The sequence below is a fragment of the Sarcophilus harrisii genome, chromosome 4 (assembly GCF_902635505.1).
Source record: "Sarcophilus harrisii chromosome 4, mSarHar1.11, whole genome shotgun sequence".
Classification (NCBI taxonomy): Eukaryota; Metazoa; Chordata; class Mammalia; order Dasyuromorphia; family Dasyuridae; genus Sarcophilus; species Sarcophilus harrisii.
The window spans coordinates 457,823,063-457,849,229 of record NC_045429.1 but is presented as its reverse complement, the minus strand read 5'-3'; the positions used below and the strand labels follow the sequence as shown (position 1 = coordinate 457,849,229).

At 44.0% G+C, this 26,167-nt stretch overlaps 1 protein-coding gene across 7 annotated transcripts in view; it reads right to left on the bottom strand.

The window, feature by feature from the left end:
• COL6A3 (collagen type VI alpha 3 chain) overlaps positions 1-1,305 on the bottom strand; it is an 84,968-nt gene extending 83,663 nt beyond the window's left edge. For 3 of the 7 annotated variants that reach the window (XM_023503808.2, XM_031968242.1, XM_031968243.1), the window contains exon 1: positions 978-1,305. The gene's annotated coding sequence lies outside the window, so the exon portion shown is untranslated. The remainder of the gene's footprint in view (positions 1-977) is intronic. The other 4 variants (XM_031968244.1, XM_031968246.1, XM_031968245.1 and 1 more) reach the window with 2 other exon arrangements.
• Between the last annotated feature and the right edge of the window lie 24,862 nt (positions 1,306-26,167).

Genomic DNA, 26,167 nt, shown 5'->3' with positions numbered 1-26,167 from the left:
AGTCCCAGGTGACAAGTTTCACCCCAAACCTGAGGCATCCAGGTTAATCCTCGCCAAAGACATACCCTTGGGCGGTACTCTCAGGGCCCCCCCGTACCCACCGGGACCTGTTGTGCCAGACAAAGACTCCTTCTTTTGGCTTGATTTGGTCTAGTTTGGCTCTGAGTGTGAACTATAAGCTCGTACCAAGTTTCGGTAGGGCACTAAATGGGCTCATTCTGGCCCATGCCATACTGCAATTTTGGTGTGAAAAAAAGGCACCAGAAGGTTTTGTTTGAGCCAGAAGGCTCTTGATAAAACCCTCTCATCTTAAAAAAAGAAATTAATAAGTAATAATAATAATCAATGCTTAGCATTTATAGAAAGAGCTAACGGTGGCAAAGTGTCCCACACCCGTCACTTCATTTGGTCTTACAGATGATCACCGGGCCATAAGATTATTGAGGAAGAGCTAAGAGGGTCCTTTGGTCCATCTGCCTTTTCAGAGGAGAAAACCGAGGCCCCAGAAGGCAAGTAAGTGCCTTGTTCTCCAGATCCCAGAGAATAAGTGGCAGAGCTGGAATTTGAATCCAAGTTTTCCAACTCCCAAATGAGCGCTCCCGTGGGTCCGCCAGAAGCGACTTGGGGCTCGCATTAGTCACCCTGCCATCCTCGGTATTTTAACATAGGCTGATCACAGGGATGATTGTTTTTAATTTCTAAAAATCAACTAAAGGGTGAATAGGAAAGGACTTGCCTCAGACTTTTTGCAAACCCGAGAAGCCAGCAGGGGAAGGAATTCTTTGGGGAAGCCCTGGACAGAAACACAAATATTTCCAAAGAAATCAAGAAAAGATCCTACCCTCGGAGCTTCCATCACAAATCAAAGTCAGGGGAGGAAAGGGCCAGCGCTGCCGGGGCTGCTCAGCCGGAGCTCCTCCGGTTTCAAGCAATTCCTTGAGCCCAGTCTGGAAAGTAGGGAAGGAAACATAACTTACCCTGAGCAAATCTGCAGAATTGTGTATCGGACCTCTGTGTTGGATTATGTCTGCTCCTGCTTCATCCTTTGCCTCCCTCTGGGGCTGAGTGTCCTTTCTTGAGGCTGCTTTTCTACCCGAGGAGCAGGGTGGGAGGAGATGTGGGGTGCAGCCTATGGAGGGGAGACTGAGCCCTCTGCACTGCTGGCTTCCAGGAGGGCTGTGGCCGTGGTGAGCTCAACTGCCTTCAGTAGGAGGCTCCAGCTGCAACTGGATGCTCTCCAGTGATACAGCGGAGGACTCTTTGCCTCCTTCTCCTCCTCCTCCTCCTCTTTCTTCTCCTCCTCCTCCTCCTCCTCCTCCTCTCTTTTTCTCCTCCTCCTCCTCCTCCTCCCTCCTTTTCCCCCTCGCTGCACGACTGACCCAAACTCTAAATGAAAACCAGACTCCTGCTTTGTTGCCTCTGGCCCCCGTTGCAGGCTGATGTCACACTTTGAGTCCTGCCTTCATCCCACCAAGCCTATAGCCAGACCCTGCACCCCCAGATGGCAAGGACCTCAGTTCTACATGTGCTCGTCACCTTTCGGGCAGGGCCCTAAAGAGGAGAGAGCAGGAATTCTTGGACTCTCCTCGAGTAGCCATGGTTTTCCCTGTGCTATTTTCCAACATCACTGAAAGAAGAAAACAGGAAATGCAGCCTCCCCCCACTGGGACCCCACCCTCAGTTTTCTTCTTGAAGTCTGGACTCAAGGCTTCTCTCAATCACTGGTCAGTTAAAATTTATTTTCCAAAAAATCAGCAGTCACAACTAGCGAGGTTTTCCATTCTGCCAAATTCTATTTCTTATTGAGGAAGGGAGGAGAGATTAGAAGCCCAGAAGCCTGGGGGAACTGGAAGAAATCATCGGGCTCCCGGTCCTACCTGAGAATCACCCGTCCCGGTAGCATCCCTAAGACAGAACTGCCGAAGTGCTAGTCGAAACCCTACCATGACGGGACATCCACTGCCTCCCAAAACAACCCATCTTACTTTGGGACACCTCTGAGCATTGGGAAGTTTCCATTTCTATAAAGGTTTCTTTCTCTGTCTTTCTGTGTGTGTGTGTCTGTCTCTGTGCATGTATCTCTGTCTCTATCTGTCTGCTGTCTCTTTCTCTCTATGTCTGGGTGTGTGTCTGTCTCTCTTTCTCTGTCTCTCTCTGACTCTCTCTGTCTCTTTCTTTCGCTCCCCCTCTCTCCCTCCTCTCTCCCTCCTAACATCCCAACATCCCCCCTGATTCTGCCTTCTGAGTGCAAGCTGATTAAAGCTAATCCTGTTCCCCAAAACATGCCTTGAAACACCTGAATACAGATAATCTGCACCTTCCCTCAACCAAAGCTCCTTTGGTGCCCTCCCCCAACTACTGACCCTCCCCTGAACATGGTCCAGCTTCTCAACGCCCTTTCAAAGGTGGCCCCAGAACAGAACCCAACACTCTTAAGTGTGATCTGAGGGGCTCAGGGGGCAGGGGAACAGCCTTGTGGGTCTTGAGTTCAAGGCTGCCTTCATATAGTCTATTATCTCTAAATATTTCCATCGGAATGTGATTCCTGCCATGAAGCAAGGGATTCTGGGTTCGTTGCTTCATTTGTTCTGCCTCTCTTCGTATCCCTGGTCTCGCCATTGCACTTGGCACATAGTAAGCATTTTAATAAGTGGATGTTGATTGAATAAAAATAAACTATGTCACCAGAGTCCACAATTTCACTTGCAACCCTCTGACTAAAATGTTCTTATCTGTCGATGATTGTTAAAATCAAAAGAAAGTGATTGTTTTCTAAAAAATCAAGTTTTTCCCAAAGTACCAAAAATTTCTAGACCAATAGTCTAGCGCCGTCCTAAAGACCTGGCCTCCATAAGGATCCCACAGTCACTGACTTAGAGCTGAAAGGGACCAAAAAGGTTCTCCAATTTAAGGCCCTCATTTTACAGATGAGGAAACTGAGGCTCAGAGAAATGAAGTCACTCGCTCATGGCCACATAGCTAAGAAGTGCCTGAGGCAGGATTTGGACAAGGGTCCAGACTCAAACCCCAAAGATGTGTGCAGCTCACAAAAGGGATGGATCACTTGTTGGGGGTGAAGGGGAACTCTGGGAGCTTTATATGTGAGAGGCCCCCCTCTTTCCAAGAGGACATGTATCCATTAGGCACCTGAGAAGGAGAGAGATTTGGGCTGGAGAGCAACAGGGCGGGATCCCCAGGACTCATACCTTGAACCTGAGTCATGAGGCCTTAGGAACACATGGGCGGCAGCTGGGTACAGCATGCCCCTGGCCAAGTGAAGGGCGGGAGGCCGGAGTCCCACCTCATGGGCAGCTGGGAAGGTGGGCAGGAGAATGAGTCTTATTGTAAAAGGTACTGACTTGTCATCCCTTGACGGGGCTGGGGCAGAGGAGCCAACACTTGGGAGGCTGGCCGTTTGCTTCCTTCTGGGGACTTTGCCTGGAATCCAGGCTGGCTCTTTCTACGGTGGCTGCGGCCTGGGGTTCTTCTCTGAGGTTTACCACAAGGGTGGCCAACTAAAAACAGGAGGAGTAGACTTTGCTGGGGAGTTAGGTGAGTTCAAATCCCACCTGGTACACAAACTCCACTGACACATGCTGTTTTATAAATAATAATAATAATAATCGATCCAAAGACTCAATCTTGGAAAGATTTCTGAATTTGTCTCTGAACTTCATCTCTCTATAAGTCAAGAAACATTTATTAAATACCTACTGCATACCAGGCACTTCTGGGTGCTAGTGAGACAAAGACACAAAGTTCCTGCTCGCAAGGAGTTTATATTCTTTTAAGACATGTTGTCGTTCAGCTGTTTTGTTTTGTTTCTTCATTCATCCATTTCTCCGTGATCCCATTTGGGGTTTTCTTGGCAAAGATACTAGAATAATCTGCTTTTTCCTTCTACGATTCATTTTATAATTAAGGAAGTTGAGGAAAATAGCATTCAATGACTTGCCCACACAGCTAGTAAGTGACTGAGGCCAAATTTGAACTGAGTGTTCCTGACTCCAGACCAACACTCTGTCCACTGGGTGCCCTCTTTATATCGATAGATAAATAAACACAATATTAAAATCCAATCCCAGTAAACTCCATCTGCATCCAGAAAAAGAACTGTGGAGACTGAATGTAAATTGTATGTTCACTTCTTTTGTTTTTTTTTTCTCCCATGATTGTAAAGAGCAGGAACTCTGAAAATATAATATATATATATAAAATATATTGAAAGTAAATACAATGTCATATCATCGTGGGTAAGGGGAGGACAACAATATCTGAGGGAGGGTATCAGGAGAAAACTACTGTAGGAGATGGAGCTTGAATGGAGTTGCTGGGATTGTAAGAAGTAAAGGCAAGGAGAGGATTCTAAGTGTGGAAAGCCTGAACAAAGGTACAGACATGGAGGTGTTGAGCAAGGGACAGCTAGAAAGACAGTGTGGCTTGACAGCAAGGTGTGGGGAAAAACAACTTAGGTGGAGACAAATTGGGAAGGGCTTTAAATGCTGAACAGAGGAGACTTGCATCAGCCCAGACACCACAGGGTCTTGGTTTACTGGGTGGATCCTCACACACGGCCCATCGGCGATCCACACTCCAAACCTCTGGGGACGGTAGGATCTCCCAGGGCTTGTGTGCTCTTGACAAAACCTTGAAGAACCCAGATTCACCCATAGGCCACAAGGAGGCATCAGAGAAGAGCATTAGTGGAGGAACATTAAGCAATGTTACTAAATCCAATGTTTAAAAAAAAAAAAAAAAAAAAGATAGATTTTTTTTTATTTCACTTTAATAATATAGTATTTTTCCAATTACATGTAAATATGGCTTTCGATATTGATTTTTATAAAATTATGAGTTCCATCTTTTCTTGAAGATTTACAATTTAGAGAAAATATATTTTAAAAAGCTTTCAGCCCCAACTGGTTCTTCCCTTACCCCAGACTTTCTCCCACTTGCCCTCCTACTGTCTTGTTTGTACCCAGTTGCTTACATAGTGTCTTCCCCATTACTTGGGAGCCCTTTGAAAGCTCTTGAGCCTTGTTTTGTTTCCCCAAAACTTAGCATGATAATAAATTTTATTAATAATATAATGATATTATATAATATATTATAATAATATTATATCATTATATATTATATATTATATTATTAATATATTAATAATTGTATTATGTAATTATAATTATATTATTATATATTATATTATAATATAACAATAAATATAATAATAATAATGCTTGCTAATTAATAATAAATGCTTGCTAATTGATTTTCAAGAGGCTGACATCCATGAAGTTGGAAAATGAAAGAAGTAGCTAGATCAAAGTTTTCCCATAACTCTTCCATGATCTGACACCAACCTAACAAGCTTTTGCCATAAATGTTTCCTACCAAAGGCCTTCCTGAATAAACTTTTTAAAGGGATCCAGGTGAATTCTACCCAAACTTAGCAACAGGGGTTCCTGGACTTGAGAACCAGAATAGACTTTGGAGAGCATTTAGCCCAACCCCTTCTTTTTACAGATGAGGAAGTTGGAGTCCCCAGAGACAAAGGGATTTGCGGAGTTCAAGCAGCAAAAATCAGAGATTCAAACCCAAGTCTTTCCATCTGGCAGCAACATGTAGTGGAAAGAGGATTAACCTTGGAATTAAGAATCTCCAAACTCAAGTCTCATCTCTGACACACACTAGCTGTGAGATGATTGGCAAATCCTTTAACTCCTCTGTGTGTCCCCAGGAAATTCTCTTGCTTATCTATATCAGGGAATTCCTCACTGGGAGTTTCCCCACCCTGATGACATTGTAAAATTGGTTTCTTTTTTTCCCCCAAAAGTGGGATAGCTCAAAGTCACAGAATGCAAAGACAGGAATCCAAATTCAACTTACCAAGCAAGATTTTGAAGAACGAAGCTCTACTTTCTTTAACAATCAGGCTATTTGACCACAATATGGCCTTAATTTCATTGAGCCCAGAATATTATAAAACTTCCTTCAGTGAAACCCAAGGAAATAGAAACAAGACTGATCTAACCATCCACACTGGAAAAACAAAATGGATGGAAAACACATAGTACCCAAATTATCCTATATAGTTACATGAGCAGAGTATTGAAGGAAATGAGCCATTTTTCTGTCTTAGGTAGGTACAATAACAAATGAAGTACGCATAGGAGACAGAGATGAGGCAAGTATGTAGATATTGTTTTCCACAATAGAATGTAAACATATTGAAGGAAGGATCATATGTCATAGGTCTACAGCTGAAAAGACCTCAGGAACCAACATCTTGACTAACCCTACACCTTTATTTTATATTAGAGGAAACTAAAGTCCAAGGAAATTGAGAGGTTTGCCCAAGATTAAAAAGCTAATGAAGTAAGATGTGAACCCCAGTTTTCTAATTTCAGTCAGTGTTCTTTCCACTAAATTACACTGCTTCTCATTTTGGGCCTTGTATTCTCCTGATACTTGGAATATAGTAGGTACTGAGTAAATGCTGAATGAATGAATGAGATTGTATTTAAGATCCATAAGATCTGGAGATGGAAGGAATTTTAGAGATCATGAGGTCTGACCCCCTCATTTTCTACAAAAAGAACTTGATGTTCAGACAAGGAAAGTGCTTTGCTTACGTGGGGAATGAGGTGCTTTCAGTCATCTCAAACTTCTTACTGAAATACCAACATTTTCCATGTAATTCTATAGAGCTGCCACGCCTGCAATGTGGCAATTTTGTAATAACCGGCAATATTTGCACCTGGGCAGAATGACAGCATTCTGGCCTTATCTGAGGCAGAAAAGATGCATCCCTTGGGATGAAGTGACCACCACAGGAGCAGAGGCGAATGGTGCTGAAGAATGGCACTGTTGGTGCCTTCTAAATTTCCTGCCCTGGGGCAAAGCTCTGGTGCTCTCCCTTTAATTCTGTGAAATAAGAAACTCTTAGAAGAATAAAAATTGTAGGTGACCCCAAAATTCTATGGAAAAAATGTAGCATCTCTATCAACAGACTACATATGCTATCAACAGTGACTTTATTTAACAAAAAGCATCAGAAAAGTTATTACTGAGGGTTAAAAAAGGAAGTGAAAATGAGAGGCAACAGATGGTCAATGCTCAAGGTACTCTGCTTCCCTGAAGAGCCCAAAGGAAAGAGAGAACTTTCGGACTATCTGAAAGACCTTCCACAAGGGATTTCTGACAGAGACCTATACAGGATAGAAGACGTAGTTGGTTTGTTCATTATACCCATGGAGGGTCCACCCAAACCAACAAGATCATGGATCCAACAATATGTCACCTATTGTTTAAAAAATGCTCCTCATCTTTGCATTTCTTGCTTACTATGGAATTAATTCTGATACAAAAGTCTCAGAGAGGAGGTTTCTACCATGGATCTCATTCAGTCACTGAAGGCTCTGCTACTTTTCTGCAGGGAGAGGCAGGGAGAGAAAAGGACCTGGGAAAACTCTGGGAAGGAAAAATCAATCTTATTTAATTTTATTGACTGTGGAATGCCCTTGGATATAAATCTAGGGGTGCGATAGGGGCAGAGCTGACAGAATGCAGTTTCTATTTTATCTTTAAGTCTTTCATTTTGGGGAAAATCCCATTCCATTTTGTGATTCCCATTTCTTGAACCTTACAGTTCCTGGTGGGGCAGTTTGGCATTGACCAGAGTAGAGTTAGCATGAACTTCTCCAAGGGATTTCTGAGGGAGAACCTTCCAGGATAGGAGGTGTAGCTGGGCTGCTAATTGTACACATGGAGGGTCCATTCAAACCAAGATCATGGATCCAACATGTCACCTCTTGCTATTTTTAAAAATCAGGGGCAGCTAGGTGGTACAGTGAATAGAGTACCAGTCCTGAAGTCAGGAGGACCTGAGTTCAAATCTGGCCTCAGACACTAATACTTCCTAGCTGTGTGATCCTGGGCAAGTCACTTAATCCGAACTGCCTCAGCAAAAAAAAATGAGTTAAAGAAATGTTACTTCTCTGAAACTTCAAAGAACGCTACCTCTCTGGACCATGTGCAGCTAATGGATTTGAAAGGTGTTGGGCTGACTTCTGAAAGCAGCCAAAAGACTTCCTTTGATTTATTTGGATCCAGTCTCTTTGATCCAAACACCACTTGGCATCAGGATAAACAAAACACATGACAAAAGTTTCTGTCCAGAAGATAATGATGCTTGGACTACGTGATTATCAGCGTTCATTTTTTGCTTCAAAAAAGAAGTTTCCAATTGTTCCCAAAACATTCTGGATGCTTCTTTTGTGAGTCTAGCTTTGTTTTCAGATTGCTTGTCTTTGGGGCCCTGAAACACAAAGCCAGTTGCTATTTGGTCTGCGGTGTATCTGTCCAGTCCTAAATATCAGAGTCACATAATGAAAGATTCTTCGGAATCACAAATTGCAGAATCTCAGAAATCACCAAATCAAAGACTGTCAAAACTGCAGATTCTCCAAAGCAGAAAATCTCAGAATCCAGAATTATTTGTTTCTCAGAACCTATGAAGCTTCTTGTTGTTGTCCAATCACTTCAGTCACGTCCGACTCTTGGTGACCACATTTGGGGTTTTCTTGGCAAAAATGCTGGAGGGGTTCGCCATTTCCTTCTCCAGAACCTTGTAAGGTAGACAGTATTATTATACACATCTCACAGTTGAGGAAACTAAGGCTCAGAAAAGTCAGCCGATTCAGCCAGGGCCTGCTAATAAGTAAGTTTTTGCAAACACAGGTCTTCTTGACACCAAGACCAGAATCCTTCCTATGATACCAGATTGCCAGATTATTTGCAAAATATTGTGCCTTGTAGGACACAGAATAAATTTGAGTCAGAAGGGTTGAGCTTGAATCTTGCCTAAGACATTGACTAGCTTTGTGTTCATGGACAAGTCAATTCTGAACCTCAGTTTCCTCAATTCTGAACTTATGAAATGGGAATGACCATACTGGCAAAATGGCGACTAGCAATGGTTTTCCAGGTACCAGCAAGAAGAGACTTAGAACAATAATAAGACCCCATTGTGGATAAAGATCTTGAGATGCCATATCATGGAGAAAAGATAGGGAGATAACAAATCCTGAGGACTTTGGCCATGAGTGAGACATACTTTGAGTATGACATCAGGGAGGAGAAACGACTATCTTATAGCTTCCTATTTTAACTAACTACTCACCCACAATAGAAACTACTATTAGTTTCTACATTATAAGAGAGTTAAAGGCTATCAGCTTCCTCTAAAATCCAAGACCCTGGGATGATACCCCAGGCCTTCCACCCTAGTTACACATCTGCAGACCTGACTCCCCAATCTCCATATTTGTCTGTGATTTGCCAATTTCAAAGTATTTTAGAAATGTGGATTGTTATCTAAAGACATTTTTTAAAATACAACACTTATTTCTCAGTAAAATTATTTCACTGCTTGTAGTCAGCATGTCTGCCTTGGGGCCCCCTTGTGGCAAAGATGGCAACCTCAGTTGGAGGCACCCAGTCCATGGCAGAGCTCAGCATCTGTGAGGAAGGTCTCTAATGAGGTAATTGCCCCGACATCCTTAGCAAAATGAAAATCATATCTTACATTGAGGTAACTTCTCACTCCGCTTCCAAGTTTCATATATTTGACTTTCTTGCAGCCTTGCAATTCTGATATCATGATCCCCATTTTATAGATGGGCAAACAGAGGTTCAAACAGCCAGGAGGTAGCCCGGTTGAAATTTGAACCTGGGTATTTTGGCTTCAAATATAATGTTCTTCTCACTTCCATATTAGCTCATATTCCATGGGCCGTGGGCCATTACGCTCTTTCTATAGCCTGGCAAAGGCTTTAAGGTACCCCAAGCACACATACCTCTAAATATTAGTCCCAAGAGCCCATTTACAATCCACTTACAGCCCAGATTTAGACGTTACCATTCCCAACCTAGACTGTAGCTAGTGCTCACATGCATTCAGATCTGCACTAATTAAGGTTATAATTATGTAAAGTACGGTAAATGGTCCCAGTCACCTGGAAACATGCAAATTCAAACAATGAGACCATTTCACATTTTTCATTACTTAAATTAATTCATCCCTCTCTGAATCATAATAACCTGCCTCCTTGGTCTCCCTGCCTCAGAACCTCTTTCCTGTCTAATCTACTCTCCACTCAGTTCTCTTCCCTAAGAGCAGATCTACCCTCATCATTCCCCTATAAACTTCAGTGGCTCCCTATTACTGCCAGGATCAAAAATAAATGCTTCTGCTAACTTTTAAAGCTCTTCACAGCCTGAGTCTTTCCCACCTTTTCCGCCTTCCTATATGCAACATACACCATAATTGAGCATTTCCTACTTCCTTGGCTCTTTCTCAAGTATCACCCTTTCTCAGTCTCCTGACTCTTGACCCTATTATCCCAGCAGATAGGACAAGCAGAGGTTAAGGCTTCAGGACTGATGTGGAGGTTTCTGGAGACAAAGACAATGGAGCCTTATCCTGCCATTCTAATGATGAGGCTTTAAAAGTGGTCTTTAATTACATCTGTAAGTCAAAGAACTTGTTAGAGACTAGAGTCCCCAAAAAGAGTTAAAATGTTTGCTCTAAATATATGATTTTCATTCCTTCCAAGTGAGCTGCCATATGTAAGTAAGCTCCAGAGTATTGTTTTGGGGAGGAAGCGAGCCAAGAAAGAATCTGGAGCACTGTTTATTTTGGTCTCAAAGTCACCTTAATTCCACCAGATTTGCCTCCCATGGGCCTGATTTTGTCAATGAAAGCATCCAGTTGTGGAATGGGAAGTTTGGGGGAGATGGACCCCAGAGGACAAAGAGCTGAACAAAAAGCAGGGTCTGCAGCTTCCGGCCTGAAAATTTCCATCTAAGGCAAATCCATGGATTGGAAAATGGTGGGGCTCTTAGCACATGGCCAGGCTCTCTCCTGTCCACAAATCAGGATATTTTCTAGTTCTATGGAACTTTTTAAGTTCTCCAAGAGCTTTCCTAATGACATCTCTTAGAGGGTGGGCTAACTTTGAAGGCCTCATTTTACAAAGGGAAGATTAAGCTCACAGAGGTCAGGAGCCTACACTGCCTAGGTCATAGAATACCTCATTTTACATATGGGGAATCTGAGGCTCAAAGATGTTTGAATCCTAGATTTAGAGCTGAGAGAGACCTTCCAACCTTATCCAACCTCCTCCCCCGCCACATTTTGCAGATGGAAAAACTGAATCTCAGAGAGAAATAAGATGATTTTCCAAGGTTGTACAGCCAGAAATTAGCCACATCGGGTCTCCTGACCACAAATCTAGAGCTCTTTGCACTAAACCATAGGGTATCAGCTCTAATTGACCTGAGTCAGCTTCCTTATTCCCAATTTGGGATTTCAACAGGTTAAGGAACTCCTGATATAGAACATTCCCAGCCCCTATTGTTGTAGCATGGAATGATGGGCTAGGCAAAGGCAGGGGAGGAGAAGGAACCCTGAGTGGGTGGATAGCAAACAGGACAGACTGACTGCTTTGCTTTTAGACCCTTCTTTAGTCTCGGTGTGAGGTGCATTTTTGCTGCATGTGCATGCATATGTGTCTTGCATGTGTGCATGTGTGTGCATTGTGTTGCTGTGTTCGTGTGCACACATGTGTGCATGCATGATTGTGCACACTGTGTGTGTGTCGCCATCAGGATGCACTGTCCACCCTCATTCATTTTTCCTCCTCTAACTGTAGTTAGTGCCTCTATTCCCTTCTTCCAGCTGAGATGGTTTTCCCCGTTATTTCAGAAAAGCCTCTCCCCTTTTCCCTCTATCTGGCAAGCATCTCCATCGTGGGCAAATAGATGGCACTACCAGCCAGGACTTGGAATAAGACCATTTTCAAGAAGTTTCCTCAGCTCCTCTCAGCATCCCTTTCCCTCAGGAGCCCCTTTTTCCATAAGGCTAAGATAAGCAGCAAAGGCAAACATAAAGGAAGGAATCGCTCACTACAACAAGGATTCCCAACCTGGAGGCTCAGAACTTCCTTGTTAATATTTTTGTTGCAATTTTAATGTGATTTTCCTTTGTAGTCTCCTTGGATTTTGTGCCTTTAAAACATGATTTTGAGAAGGGTCCATAGACTTTCCAGACTGCCAAAGGGATGATAAATACCAGAGTTTAAGGACCCTCTGGAGCTAAAATCAAAGAAGAATATAAGGAATAAGCCCAGATGGGCCCCATGCTCTTCCTTTGATGTTTATCTGCATGTGGAGGGGGGTGGGTAGGGAGTAGAGTTCATATTAAGGGTCTATTGCCTGAAGGCCTCACTATTTCCCTTCCACATGACTGATAACCCCTTTTCAGGGTCCTTTCCTGGATCATTTTCCATCTTCTGGTCCCTTCTTGTTAGTATTTCCTAAGGCTCTGTCCTGGACCCTTTTCTGTTCTCTCTCTTCTAAGAAAGTTATCATTTCTATACAGATGATTCCCACCCTATGGATCCGTTCCTGGTATCTCTCCTGAACTCCAATTCCACATCACCAACTACTATTGGACATTTCCCAAGGATGTCTTGTAGATTTCTCAAACCCAATATGTCCCAAACAGAACTCATTTTCTTTACCTCTAAATTCACCCATAAATTCTCCATAACTTCCCTATTGCTGTCCAGGGCCCAGTCCTCCTTCCTGTCCCCCAAGTCTGCAACTCTGCCGTCAGTCTGAAACTCTACACCATCTCTCATTCTCTCACCACCAGGTGCCTCTCTGAGTCACTCCCATCCGGTTCTTAGGGGATGTGATCATACAGATAGAAAAGAGCAGAAAAGAGAATCTGAACTTAGGTCACTGGACCAAGACCCCATGATAATCTCTAGAGTATTTTTTGTTCATCTTTGGGGGTATTAGGAGATAAATGCCAGGGCATTAAAAAAAAATCCTAGGATTGCTCCAGGCTAGAGTCGCCTTTTACAAAACCCGAAAATGAGGGCATTAGACTAGAAAATTCTCATAAGAGCTCTTCCAGATAAAATCCAACGATCTGTGATAAATGGCCTAAGAAATGCAAATTCTTCCCTGCTGAACTGTGGGGAAAAAAAACTAAAGAACACACGGAGCTTTTGATTTTGTCATCCTGGTGCCTTCCTGTAAACCCATTAAAACATTCAAGCACTCCAGAACTGTGATGTAGTAAAAGGACCCTTTTCCTTTGAGTTCTCCCTTCTTTCCATGACCTACTGGCCACCAGTCAAGAACTCATTTGAGGCTCTCTGTTCGTGGAGGCTGCTTCACTCATGTTCTCAATGAGTCACTTGGAATGACCCATCCAACATGAATCCGTGCTGCTCACTCCATGATTGGGGCAAAACGTGTGCTGTTAAAATAACATCTCAAATTCCGACGAAATCCACCACCAACGTTCGAAGCCATCCTTCTGAGCCAATGGAAGGATCCGTGCACGTCTGCCTCCCGGGCCCTACCCCGCCCTTCAAAGGTTTGCTTAAGACTCATCTCCTCCACAAAGACTTTCCACGCTGACCACTACTGGTTCCCGTTATTCCTTTCCCTCTGGGAATTTCCATTTCATCTCACTTCACACCAATGTCCTGAACAGTCAGAATTTAGATGCTCACTTTATGGGGCCGTATTCATGAATAATTGTATAAGTTCAGACACTTAATGAGTAATGGGAGCATGGCTTCTTCTGAAGGAAAAAGGAGAGAAGAGAATGGATGGAACTTTAGAAATGCAATCCATCCAAAAGAAGGCGATCAGATTGTCAAAGAGACTGAAAACTAGGAGTAATGAAGAGCAGTGGAAAGGAAAGGAGGATGTTTAGTTTGGAGAAGATAAGTCTCGGAGAGACATGACAGTTGTCTCTCAGGATTGGGAGATCTAGCAGGAGGAAAAGGATTGCCACTTGTTCTGACAGAACTTCCTTAACATTAGTGCCTTCCTTCTGACACTACCCCCAATGTATCTCATCCGTAGCTTATTGTACATTGTCTCCCCATTGCACTGGAAGCTCCTTAAGGTCAGGGGCGATTTTGCCTTTCTTTCTATCTCCAGCACTTAGCACTGGTAGCTTTCCTTGACGTGGCCCCAGAAGGCAGAACCAGTAGCCATGGGAAGAAGTCAATAAAGGGTAGATTACACTTGTTGAGACAAACTTCCCACAATAAGAGCTAAATGAGAGGGGATGGGGTTGCCATGGGAGAGAGCTCCATCTTAGAGAGATTCAAGCAGAGGTGGGATGACCTCGGGGAGCCACAGATCTGCAGTGGGAGAGACCCTAAGAGAACATATCATCCCATCTGCCCAAAGAGGTCCATCCCCTGCTGCTGACCAACTTAAAATCCCAGCTAGGATCCTACTTTCTACACCTTACTCAGGAAGCTGTCCCTCTGTGGATCATCTCTACTTTAGGCAATGTATGGCAAGTTTGTTCACACTTGTTTGCCTGCTGCAAGTAGTTCCCACTCATTTGGAACAGGAATTATCTTTTACCTTTCTTCATGCCCCCAAGGTTTAGCAGTCTCTGGCACACAGTAAGTGCTTAATATGTGTTTTCTTACTGACTTGATTCAAGGAGAGTATATTCTGCACAAGAGAGCAATATGTGCACAAATAAGTAAATAAAAAATAATTACAATCATTCAGCAAGTACTTATTATGATCCTGCTCTGTGCCTAACACTGTGCTAGGCACTGGACATATAAAAGCAAAAAAATTTCAAACAGTTCCTGTTCTCAAGAAACCCACATTCTATTGGGAGAAATAAAGTAATGGGGGAGATGGGAGAAGGTCCTTCACAGAGAGGCTGCACCCAAGCTGGGTCCTGAAGAAAGAGAAAGATTTGAATAATGGAGATGAGGAAGAAATGAGATCTGCCCCAGAGGAAGAGGGTTTGTGGAAATGACCAGGAGGACAGGCCATAGGAGATCTGGACTGCCTGGAGAATCCACAAGCATAAGCCCAGTGCAACAGGGTTGGAAAGAGGAAGATGGAGCCAGACTGGGAGAGGCCTGAACCCTCTCTGTCTCTGTCTCTCCCTGTCTCTCTCTCTCTTTCTGTCTCTCTGTTTCTCCCAGTCTTTCTGTCTCTCTCTGTCTCTCTCTCTGTCTCTGTCTGTCTTTCTCAGTCTTCTGTCTCTGTGTCTGTGTCTGTCTCTCTCTCTCTCTCTCTCTCTCTCTCTCTCTCTCTCTCTCTCTGTATGTGTCTCTCCCTTCTCTCTCAATCTCTCTCCCTCTTCACTTTGTCTCTACCTCTATATTCCTCTATCTCTCTGTCTATTTCTCTCCCTTCTCTCTCTGTCTCTTTTGTCTCTGTCTCTGTCTCTCTCCCTCTTTCTCTCACTCTTCCCTTTTCCCCATTTTCTTCACATACACACACATTATGATGCATTGCTTACATTACTTCTCAAATTGTGATTCTCTCTCCCTTTCTGTCTCTGTTTCTGTCTGTCTCTGGGTATGTCTCTGTCTGTCATTCTCTGTCTCTCTGTCTTTCTCTTTGTGTGTGTATGTCTCTGTCTCAGCTTCTCTCTATCTCTATTTATCTCACTGTTGCTCATTCTCTGTCTCTTGGACTGTCTCTGTATATATATATATATATATATATATATATATATATGTCTTGGAGTGTGTGACTCTCTCTGTTTCTTACTGTTTCTCTCTCTATCTTCCTCTCTCTCTTTTTTTTCTCCTTCTCTCCCTTTCTCTCTCCCTCCCTCCTTCCCTCTCTCTCCCTCCCTGACTCTCTGTCTCTCTCTTTCTCTTTCTTTCTGTCTCTCTCTCTGTCTCTCTGTCTCTCTCTCTCTCACACACACACACACACATACAGACGTGACTCTCCTCTACAGAACACTTGCCTCTTTCTGCTGGAATAAGGAAGGTTTCAGAGGGAAAAAAGTGGGGGCGGGGTGGTTCAAACTGCAGAAGCTGGAAGCCTGGGCCGCCAGCCGGGAGCTGCACTAGACCCTGGAAGAAGGGCCAGGATGTAGGAGAAGAGGAAGGCGGGAAGTCAGGGTGTGGCCCCTGGGGCTGGGCCCAGCCGGGAGGCTCCCGGCCCTCCCGCCTGCCCAGGGAGGCGCTGATGTGTTACTCACAGTGGACGAGGCAGTGCCCGGCTGCCAGGGGCTATTTATAACCCGGGAGGCCAAAGAGACCCTTTCAGGCCCGCCGGCCGGCCGGCACCACACATGCTTCTGCTGGCGAAATGAATGAATGAAGCATTTAAGCAGGAAAGAGTTAGCAAGGCCTGTTCTCCCCGAGCTGTTTTATAAGCAAAGTGGAAATCTTTTCCACTGGCTCCTGCGGCCAGCCGCTGGAAAGATTTGTCAATAGTAACCGTTGCTAGGTCATCCTTCCTCCTGCTTCTCTCCTCTAGTCAAACCCCCGGCCCCCACCCCCCCACCCCCACCCCCCCACCCACCACCCAAAGGATGGGCTGCGGCTAAAAATACACAGGCAGCCCGCCCTCGCGCCCACCCTGGGGAGCGGAGAAAAGCCGGCCTTGTCTGCCCTGCACCAAGCACCAACCTCAGAGGTCTCCGGCCGAGCTTAGCATCCCCACCCCCTGGGGACAGCCCTGAGCAACGGCAGCCTGTCCTGGCCGAGGTCGGGAGCCCTCACGAGAGGCAAAGGATTCGGGAGTCGGCCGGTCACCGTGACATGAGGTGATAGAGCCGAAGCACCTCGGGAGCTCTGTATGATAGAAGGGGAAACTGAGGCAAACTGAAGTGGAGGGACTTGGCTGGGATCACACCGTTAGTAGTCATATGGCTCCGAGCCAATGCCACAGATGATTTGGCTCCGTCTGAAAAACTCCACCTAAAAACTCCCACCCTCATCAATCGCCAGACGTTCAGGGCAGGCTCCTCGGTGCCCAACCCTTTGCTAGGCCATGGGGTTACAGAGACCAAAATAAACCAGCGGCCCCGGGCACGCTCCCAGCTGCGCCACCTTGGGCAAATAACTGAACCCTGTCCCACGTTCCTCGTCTGTAAAAGGGAGGTGATTATAGCATCTGCTCCCCTTTCAATGTGAAGGTAAAGAGACACAGTACAGGTAAGGCATTGGTGGCCCTTAAAGGGCTCTGTAAATGCTAGCTACCATTCTCATTATCACCATCATCCCCATCCTCCTCCTCATCATCAAACAAATCATCCCCATCCTCCTCATCATCATCTTCATCATTATCATCATCCTTATCCTCATCTTCATCCCCATCGAACAAATCATTTCCATCCTCCTCATCACCATCTTCATCATTATCATCATCCTTATCCTCATCCTCCTCATTATCAAATCATCTTCCTCCTCCTCCTCATTATCATTTACTTCATTGTCATCATCCTTAATCTCATCATCCTCTTCCTCCTCCTCCTCATTACATCACAATCATCCTCATCATCACCCTCCTCCTCATCATCATCCTCATCATTGTTCCTCTTATTATTTCCCAGTCGGGGAGGGCTATCCCAAAGAGGCAGAGGAAACTCCCACCGTTAGCCCACACTAGCGGAAGAGCTGAGGTTTCCAGAGGATAAAGCCAAGGTGAAGGGACTTCTGGGGCCCTCCAGATCAATACTCACATTTTACAGATCGGTCAATCTGTCAGTCAGTTAACAAGCGCTTATTATGTGCCAGACACTGTGCCAAAGCATGTGAGTGCAAAATGAGGAAACCGAGGTCCAGAGAGGCTCATGGAACTAGAGTGGTCTTCCGAGGCCATCTGAGCCAATCCCTTCATTTTAGAGATGAGAAAACTGAAGTACACAGAGGTAAAGAAAATTGACCAAAATCACGGGATTTGAATCCCTCCCCTTCACTTTGCCGTAGCATGCTGCTTCCCCCATTGAGGATTCCCTCTATGACAGAGGCCGTCCACAAAGAAGATCCCATCTTTCAACCAATCTCTTATCCAGATTGAAATCTGGTGGAAATGTTTTAGGGGCAGGTAGGTAGCACAGAGCATAGAGTTCCAGGATTGTAATAAAACCTGAGTTCAAATCCAACTTCAGTTATTTATTAGCTGTAGAATACTGGATAAGTCACCATTGCCTGCCTCAGTTTCCTCATCTGTAAAATGGGAAAAATAAGAGCACCTACCTCCCTCGGTTATTGTTAGGATCAAATAAGAAACCATTCCTTTCTCCCAGCCTCAGTTTCCTCATCTCTAAAATGAGGGGGTTGGTCTACATGGCCTCTGGAGCCCCTCCCAGCTCTAGAGCTATGAAGCATTACAGGGGGTGCATCCTCTGGACTCCCAAAGGATCATGGCCCACTCCATCTTTCTCAATAGGTCTAGAGGGCCAACTGTGGGCCTGGGATAGCTCCTGCCACAAGTCCATGAACCTCTTCCTGACCACCCTCCTCATCAAGTAGCACCTCCTCCCCTCCCTTCCCCCAAAATATTCTGGGTTGTTGCTCCTGCAGTAGAATGGACTCTCTCTGAGGGCAGGCGAGCTTTTGCTTTTATCTCTGTATCTCCAGCACTGAGTAGGTGAAGGAGAGAGAGCAGCCTCAAAGTGTAGACGATCCAACACCTGCCACATTGGCCACGGAACACTAAGCAAACCACCTTCTCAGGGACAACAAGGCAGAGAAGATAGAGATCTGCCTCAGTACAAAGACTTTCCTCACCTGGGAGTTCCCTTTGCCAAGGAAATCACAGGTCCCATCCCTCTCCCCTACTCAGGCGTGGGCACAGTGCTTGGCACATAGTAGGCACTTGGCAAACAGCTGCTGATTAATTGTTGCTCTCCCGAATGGTTCTCTGATCTCTTTCAGCACAAAATGGCGGCCCACCTCGCTGATCTGTGGAATCCGGCAGGAAGGGGGCCTTTCCTCGAGTTATTTTGGCAAAACTGCAAATTGTTTTCTGTCCCGACCCAGCATTCCCTGACCTCCAAGGACAAGAAAGCAATTAAAACCGCAGGAAATGCTTTCTCCACATCATGTGAGATCGGAGCATGATTTATTGTTTCCAGAAGCACGAAAACATCACAGGGCCCGTCCCAGAGGGCCTCAGAGGCCAGTTAGGTCGATCCTCTCAAAATGCAGAGAGGGAAACTGAGGGCCAGAGACAGTGTTGGTGGTCACACAGCCAGAAAGGAGGGATCTCCGGCATCCTCTAAGCCCTCATATTACCAGTGGGGAAACTGAGGCCCAGAGAGTCACAGTGATTCTCTCGAGGTCTCCTAGGGAACAAGAGAACCACTTGTGCCTTCATCTGTAAAGTGATGTCTGTGTAAAAGACATGGCCAAGGTCACACAGAAAGTAAGTGGCAGGAAGGGACCTCAGATGCCTTCAAGTCCAGATGAGGAAACCAAGGTCCAGAAAGAGCCATGATGGAAACCCTTGATCACTGACCCCAAATCTTACACATTTTCTATTGACATATGAATGAACAAATGAAAAATTATTTAATTACTTCTTCTGTGCCAAGCACTGTGCCAAACACTGGGAATACAAAGGGAGGGGGAGACAATTGCTTCTCTCACGGAGCTTACATGCTAATCGGGAGGGACAGTACATGACAAAAGTTCATCTGCGGGACAGATGATCCAGATGTTTCTCCTCCTGTAGCCCCAAACACTCAGGCTCTTGAAGGCACCAACTCCATTTGCTGTTCCGCATCCTTGGACACATCCTCCTGCCCAAACAGCTGGTGCCCTCCCAAGCCCCTAGCTACTCTCTCTCTGCACAGAGACACCATCCGCTATGGTGGAAGTTGGACCCACGGCTCCAGGAAGTAGCCAAGAAAACCGAAAGAACTTTCACCGATGTCTATGGTACCCGCAGACAATGGTCACCATTCTGAGGCAAGCAAGAGGCTGCAGTGGGCTGACGTGTAAAATGGGTGTGCCCCAGAACATACAGAAACTGGCCGGCATCCTCCAAGGCCATCAAAAGTGCCATGAATTTGCTCCATTCATGGCACACTGACCACAGAAGGAAGAAAAGGCCCAACCTCTGAGACTTGGCCTTCCAGGCTCCTTCCACGTAAATCCCCTCTGCAATCTAGCTGCACTGCTCCTCCCATGTCAGTCCATCTCCCACCTCCATGACTTTGGCTGTGCCCTACGATGGCCAGGTTTCCCTGGATTCCCTGGCTCCCTTCAAGACTCGACACAAATCCACCTTTTCCACCTCCTCCCTCCAATAAATGCCTCCCCATCTGAGACTACAACTTGTATATATCTTGCATGTAAATCATTGTCTGTCTGCTGTTTCCCCTGTTAAACCAAGAGCTTCCCGAGAATAGGCCCGAATTGCCTTTCTTCATCTCTCCACCACATAACACAGTGCTAGGAATGTAGGAAGTGCTTAATAAATGCTTATTAGCTGACTGAGTCACTGTCTCAGACCAGAGCAGAGGTGAACTCTCATCAGGGATACGTAAAAGTTCTGGACACTTGGAAGTGGTGGAAAGACTCTTGGCAGAGTCTTTGGAGGAAACAGGAGCATGTGGGCATAGTCTATTTTCAGAAAGATACGTTATTCCAATATAAAATGGAATTCTCATAGTCGATGGAAATAGCATTTTCATATGAAGGGCCTCTGGAAATAAGCATTTGAACAGACATTGCTGACACAGTTAGTTCTTGTGCTGTTTGACTCTAATTCAACTAATAAATGAAGCAAAGAGATTTGGGCCATTATGTCACGAAAGGCTTCAGTCTAGGGCTGGCCTAGGAAGGTACACTGTGCACTACTATTCTGTATTAGGATTGCCCAGAATAGGAACACATCTACTCTAGCCCCTTCATTTTAAAAAGGGGGGAGGGGGAGAACTGAGGTACAGAGTGACTTGTACATGAATAGATCTATGATCTTCATGACGTTTCTAATCACAAGTTAATATAAAATTTTTTTTAAAAGATGTTCTCTCTAATGACAAAGAAATAGATTTGGAGCAGGATAAGTAGGGGAAAAGATAAAGAATAAAGTATATTTGTGTATGTGTGTGTATAGTATGTGTAGGTATGTATATATAGTATACATGTATATATATATATGATGTATGTATTACAATATATGCATATTATGTAGAGAGATGGAGACAAAATGTCCCAAGTACTTCTTCAAAACTAGAAGGCACAGGAAGTTCCAAATAATGCAGGGAGTTCCCCACATTAAAAAAAGCATAAGCCAATAAAAAGTTAAGGCAACATTAGCAGGGCAGGTATGGCATAGTGGTAATCATGCTGGATTTGGCAATAAAGGACCTCAGTCCAAACACTACCACTTCCCAAGTCTGCAGTCTTGGGTAAGGTAGCTAAAAGGCACAACAGAAAGAAAGAGCAATGGGTCTAGAGATGGAAAAACCTGAGTTCAAATCCAGCCTCAGATACTTACCATCCAATTAAGTCACTTAACCATTCTCAACTTCAGTTGGCTCATCTGTAACATGAGGATAACAAGAGCTCTTGCTGTGGGTCTCCCATACCTGCTCATCATTGCCTCCTAGCTTCTGTCAGAAGCCCTTCCCAGTGCTCCTCAACCTTAGTGCTTTCCCTCTGAGATTGTCCCCATACTCCCTTTATCCTGTATTCATCTTGTTTGTATGTAGTTGTTTCCATGCTGACTCTCCCGTTAGGTTGTGAGATTCTTGAATACAGGGACTATCTTTTACCTTCCTTGGCATCTCTAGCACCTAGTAAATAGTAGGTGCTTAATAAATGTTTGTTGATCTGACTACCTCACAGGATCGTGAGGATCAAATGAAATAATATACATAAGTACTTTGTAAAACTTAAGGTATTATCTAAATGCTATCTGTCATTATTCTTTAAGTGGTGGAAGAGTGTACCATGTAACTTGGGGGTCCTCTGTTCTTCTATGAAATGAAGGCATTGGATGAGACAGACTCTGAGATCTCAAATATTATTATCCCCTAGAGTGGCAATTGGGTTTGGAGTAGGAAGACCTAGGTTCAAATCCCAACTTTGCCATTTGCTATTTGTGTTACCTTGGCCAAGTCACCTAGTCCCTCTGAAGCTGTTTCCTCATCTTGAAAACGAGACCGAGGACCATGTTTTCATTGCCTTTATGTTGCCATAGTTTAACATGTTAAGCATTTAATAAATAATATTTGTTGTAGACTATTGGGATAGTCTAAAAGTCTCCCTTGGTCAAACACACATTGTTTCTCTAATAATGTTGTGACCAATACCCATCATCAAGTCAGAAAGCTCCCTGCGGATACTGGTAACCCTGCTTTTGTGGAGCTCACAAGACCCCCGTAGTGAGGCTGTCCATCCCACACTATGGTCTCAGGGGAACCATGTTTTCCTGGTATTCTTGGATGCCAAGCGAGGGAGGCGGTAACAAAAGATCTTACATTACAGCTGTCATAGATCGAACTAAAAAGAAATTACAAAAAGAGTCCCATCCTAAATATATCAGCCTGCAAAGGCTTTCTCAGGCCACTTTAACTCAACCAGATTTAAAGCAACCAAAGAATTAAGTATTCATTGCAAGACTTTTATGACTTTGAAAGGAAAATGACATATGGACACCAGATCTGAATTCAAAGAGCAACGTAAGAAGGAGCATCCACTTGTGTGATCTGGGAACCATAGTCCAATTTCATTCTCTTCAAAAGATGGGAAAGAACAAATATCACCACGTATCCACCCTGGATAGGCTGTATCTCTACCTAAGGTCACAGAATGGAAGAAAACTAAACAATTTTATTGAGCAAAACCCAGCTTCTCTTGGTACCTCCTTCCTTGTCTCACCCTATCTTTCCATCCACCCTTTGGGTCTGCATTACAGATGTTTCTCCAGATACTTCCTAAGTCCCCACTGATTTTGCAAATGCTTCCTCAAAATTATCATTTGGCTACCATCTTTTCCAGCAACAGAAAATCCCGGTTTCCCTCTGGGGTTTGGCAATGCTGACCTCTCAGGATGATCTTTTAATCCATAGCTTTCTTTATAGTCATTTTCCCAGATAGTCTCTATTTTTCCACATAATTCACTTGGGGATCTCTATTTGTGAGTCATTTCTCTCTTTTTATTACTTCTTATTCCTGATAAAGTGACTTAATGCCATATTGCACACTGAATATCCAACCTTCTTATTCTAGGAAAACTTTGGGTCTCCTTACTTGGCTCCCAGAGCATCGAGGCAAAATAAAGAAAAACCCTGCTACACTCATAGTCAGAAAGACCCTGAGCTCAGGTTCTATCTCTGACCCTGGCGACATTGGGAAAATCATAACATTTCTACATCTGAGACAACTTTCCACCAGTCAATCCACAAGCATCTGTTAAGGTTCTGCTACAGGCCAAGCATTCTACTAATCACTGGGAATACAAGGATAATAATAAAACATGGTCCTTATCTTCAAAGATCTAGGAATCAGCTGGAACTCGTCATTTCTCCAAATTGATCCAGGGAGGTTTTTTCACGGAGCATAAGCTCCACCGATGCAATCATACACATTTGAAAACTCCCATCAGAATCATACTGGAGTTTTCTGAGATTATGGCTACAGAGCTGGAAAGGATCTTAGAGATCATCACTTCCAATGCTTACAAGTACAAGGCAGGAACTATTTCTTAATTTGTCTTTGCACTCAAGTACCTAACAAGGAGTGAATTGACATGCCCCATTCAGGAACAATTACAGCAGCAGGATTGATTTGATCCCTATTCTTGTTTACAGAACTGGAAGAGGAAAAGATAAGAGAGCTGGCGAGACAAAGGAGATGGATGGGGAAAATATGGATCAAGAACAGGGAGTGAAGTAAAGTATGGCTGAAACAATGGTCTTTTTCTTTTTTTTTTTTTCTTGAAACTGTGGTCCAATAGAGGTGGTCACAAGTCAAGAGAGCAAAGAAAAAGAAAGAACAGTTGGAGCATTGAGACAAAAGGAATGAAGCTGGCAAAGAATGCTAAGGATGGGGGGGAGAGGCTTGGGAAATCTTTTTAATGATAAGGGGGGAGAGAGGGAAAGATGATCAAAGGGAAAGTAAGACTGCCACCATCTTTGGAACACAGAATTATGATATCAGATGACAGAGAGAAGGCTGTTGCCTTCCACTGTCATTGTGTAATTGCTTCCCTGCCAAGGCAATGTTCTTTGGAATAGGAATCAAAAGTATAAACAAGTAATGACGACAAGGGGGTTAATGTCTCATTTCCCAGTTACTTTCATCCCCACCCGCTCCTCACCCCCCACCCCGCACAAAGAATATGGCTTAAATCAAGACATCGGCTTATGTATTACTGAGGCTATCATCCAATGGGATCAAAGAAAAGAGCAAAGGACTCACAGGCACAAAAATATTCATAGCAGTTCTTTCTGTGATGCCAAAGAATTGGCAACTAAAGGGATGTCCATCAGTGGGAGAATAGCTGAGTGTATGGAGATAAATATGATAGACTACCATTGCTGTAAGAAGTAATGAAGAGGATGGTTTCAGAGCAACTGAGGAAGACATATATGAACTGAGATACAGAGTAAAGTGAGCAGAACCAGAGGAGCAACTTTTATGGACAGTGTTGCAAAGAGGAACAACTTTGAAAGACTTAAGAATTCTGTTCTGCAGAATGACCAACCACAATTCCAGAGAACTGATGATGAAGCAAGCTTTGTTATCTTTATTTTCAGTCATTTGAATTGTGTTCAACTTTCCATAATCCCCCTTGGAGTTTTCTTGGCAAAGATACTGAAATGTTCTTTTCATTTTATGTATGAGGAAACTGAGGTAAAAAAAAAAAGCTGAAGAAATTGAGATAGAGTTAAGTGACTCGACCAGCATCACACAGTTAGCAAGTGTATGAAGCCAAATTTGATTTCAGGAAGATGAGTCTTCCTGACTCCAGGGCAGCCACTCTATTCATTGTACCACCTAATGCCTTAATTCATGAATTTCCTAATTGTTCTTTCCTACAACGACCATTTTTGTTCTGTTAGCCTGCTATAGGTCTAGCCTTAGATTCTCAACCCACAACAGACAGGAATTAAGTAAATGACACTCAGAAAACTGCAAACAATTGATATGAAAGAATGCTCCAAACTGCTAATGAAAGAAATGTCTATCAAAACCACTGCAAGGTCCCCTTTAATAAGGTCAAGTTAGCAAGAATGATAAGTGGAGGAGGGGGGAGTCCATATTAGAGTCATGTGGGAAAACAGGCACATAACTGCATTGTTGGCGGAGTCAGAAAGTGTTCCAAGAATTCTGGAAAGTCATTTGGGATTGCATAAGAAAAGTCATTCAATTATTTGGATACCATTTAACCCAGTAGTCCTTCTCCTGGGCATAAGCCCCCAGTGAGATCAATGACAAGAAGTAGGGACCTGTATTTTTTAATTCTATTTTTTGTTTTCTGTTTTTCCTCCATATTTGTGATGGAAAAAACAAAACCTAGAAGCAAAGTGAGTACTGATCACTTGGGAAATGGCTGGGAAATTGTGTTACACCAATGTAACAAAGTATCGTTGCACTGTAACAAAGTACAGTTTCACTGTAACAGAGTAGCATTGTACTGTAACAAGGCATAGTTGCACTGTGACAAAGTATCCTTGCACTGTGACAAAGTATCCTTGCACTGTAACAAAGTATCGTTGCACTGTGACAAAGTATCATTGTACTGTAACAAGGTATCATCACACTGTGACAAAGCATCGCTGCATTGTAACAAAGTATCGTTGCACTGTAACAAAGTATCGTTGCACTGCGACAAAGTATCGTTGCGCTGTGACAAAAATATCATTGTGCTGTGACAAAGTATCATTGCACTGTAACAGAGTATCATTGCAATGTGACAAAATATAATTGCGCTGTGACAAATGACAAATATGAGAGAATCAGAAAAACTTGGCGGACTTTGCATCAGCTGATACAAAGTAGCGGAAATGGTAACTAAGAGGAAGATCCAACACCACGGCTCTGGAGATGTAAACAATGATGACCTCAAAAGCAGTCAGATAAAAAGCAGTCAAACACTGACAGACTAAGGTGCTGGACCATCCCTCTGCTGGGGAAACTGAGAAACACTTTCTTCCTTTCTGAAGACAGAGAGGGCCCACGGATGTGCAGTCAGAGGACCCCTGTTTTTGATTCGCTTTGCTTAACTATTTTGGGGGCCAGAAGAAGCCTAAGGTGAGAGTAAAGGGAAATTCACTGTTCTTTCTACAGAGTCCCCAAAAGAGAGACATGAGTTTCTCCCAAGCCCTGTCTGT